The sequence below is a fragment of the Megalopta genalis genome, unplaced genomic scaffold (assembly GCF_051020955.1).
Source record: "Megalopta genalis isolate 19385.01 unplaced genomic scaffold, iyMegGena1_principal scaffold1473, whole genome shotgun sequence".
Classification (NCBI taxonomy): Eukaryota; Metazoa; Arthropoda; class Insecta; order Hymenoptera; family Halictidae; genus Megalopta; species Megalopta genalis.
Window position 1 is genome coordinate 1 of NW_027477542.1, and position 2,500 is coordinate 2,500.

Consider the following 2,500-nt stretch of genomic DNA (forward strand, 5'->3'; position numbering starts at 1 on the left):
GGAGCTGTTCGAAGCGCCGAGCGCGCCGCGTACGCCCGAATATTTTCAAAGTCCCAACGTACCGATCAAGAGTAAAGTACCATTTTCCTACATTAGATTTCGTTCTAAATGCTTAATCCCTATGTAAAAACGTTAGTTAAGCAAGAATATCGTATTTTTAAAAAAATCTAATGATAGGATTTCCCAGAAAATTGAAAAAACCGAAAAATGTCAAGAGTAAAGTGCCATTTTCTGACATTAGATTTCGTTCTAAATGCTTAATCCCTATGTAGAAACGTTAGTTAAGCAAGAATATCGTATTTTTAAAAAAATCTAATGATAGGATTTTTCAGAAAATTGAAAAAACCGTAAAATGTCAAGAGTAAAGTGCCCTTATTTTAAACAATGTATCGTTCTAAATGCTTAATCCCTATGTAAAAAAGTTATCTAAGCAAGAATATGTTATTGAATAAAATGAGAAAAATTTATTTTAGCCGTAAATCGAAAATAATGGGTCGAGCGAATCGCTCGATTGCGCCGAGACGCGCTATGATGCAACAGACGAGCGATTGGAACGCCCGAATATTTTCAAAGTCCCAACGTACCGATCAAGAGTAAAGTACCATTTTCCTACATTAGATTTCGTTCTAAATGCTTAATCCCTATGTAAAAACGTTAGTTAAGCAAGAATATCGTATTTTTAAAAAAATCTAATGATAGGATTTCCCAGAAAATTGAAAAAACCGAAAAATGTCAAGAGTAAAGTGCCATTTTCTGACATTAGATTTCGTTCTAAATGCTTAATCCCTATGTAGAAACGTTAGTTAAGCAAGAATATCGTATTTTTAAAAAAATCTAATGATAGGATTTTTCAGAAAATTGAAAAAACCGTAAAATGTCAAGAGTAAAGTGCCCTTATTTTAAACAATGTATCGTTCTAAATGCTTAATCCCTATGTAAAAAAGTTATCTAAGCAAGAATATGTTATTGAATAAAATGAGAAAAATTTATTTTAGCCGTAAATCGAAAATAATGGGTCGAGCGAATCGCTCGATTGCGCCGAGACGCGCTATGATGCAACAGACGAGCGATTGGAACGCCCGAATATTTTCAAAGTCCCAACGTACCGATCAAGAGTAAAGTACCATTTTCCTACATTAGATTTCGTTCTAAATGCTTAATCCCTATGTAAAAACGTTAGTTAAGCAAGAATATCGTATTTTTAAAAAAATCTAATGATAGGATTTCCCAGAAAATTGAAAAAACCGAAAAATGTCAAGAGTAAAGTGCCATTTTCTGACATTAGATTTCGTTCTAAATGCTTAATCCCTATGTAAAAACGTTAGTTAAGCAAGAATATCGTATTTTTAAAAAAATCTAATGATAGGATTTCCCAGAAAATTGAAAAAACCGAAAAATGTCAGGAGTAAAGTGCCATTTTCTGACATTAGATTTCGTTCTAAATGCTTAATCCCTATGTAGAAACGTTAGTTAAGCAAGAATATCGTATTTTTAAAAAAATCTAATGATAGGATTTTTCAGAAAATTGAAAAAACCGTAAAATGTCAAGAGTAAAGTGCCCTTATTTTAAACAATGTATCGTTCTAAATGCTTAATCCCTATGTAAAAACGTTATCTAAGCAAGAATATGTTATTGAATAAAATGAGAAAAATTTATTTTAGCCGTAAATCGAAAATAATGGGTCGAGCGTATCGCTCGATTGCGCCGAGACGCGCTATGATGCAACAGACGAGCGATTGGAACGCCCGAATATTTTCAAAGTCCCAACGTACCGATCAAGAGTAAAGTACCATTTTCCTACATTAGATTTCGTTCTAAATGCTTAATCCCTATGTAGAAACGTTAGTTAAGCAAGAATATCGTATTTTTAAAAAAATCTAATGATAGGATTTTCCAGAAAATTGAAAAAACCGAAAAATGTCAAGAGTAAAGTGCCATTTTCTGACATTAGATTTCGTTCTAAATGCTTAATCCCTATGTAGAAACGTTAGTTAAGCAAGAATATCGTATTTTTAAACAAATCTAATGATAGGATTTTTCAGAAAATTGAAAAAACCGTAAAATGTCAAGAGTAAAGTGCCCTTATTTTAAACAATGTATCGTTCTAAATGCTTAATCCCTATGTAAAAAAGTTATCTAAGCAAGAATATGTTATTGAATAAAATGAGAAAAATTTATTTTAGCCGTAAATCGAAAAAAAGTCTGTTCGTTTCTCTGTCTCTCTCGCGCGATCGAAGTATTGATGTTTCCCGGCAAAGTAATGGGATATTAATTAAACTTTATACACGAAATTACTCGTTTTGATCCCCGCTACACAGCCGTATACTTTTTATAATTTTGTGGAATCGGGAACCTTGCAATATTTAACATAACGCGGATCGACTATCTCTGTCTCTTTCTAGATCGGAATAATCGATGTTTCCCGGCAAACTATTGGGAGTTTTATCAAACTTTATACATGAAATTACTCGTTTTGATCCCTGCTACACAGCCGTATAC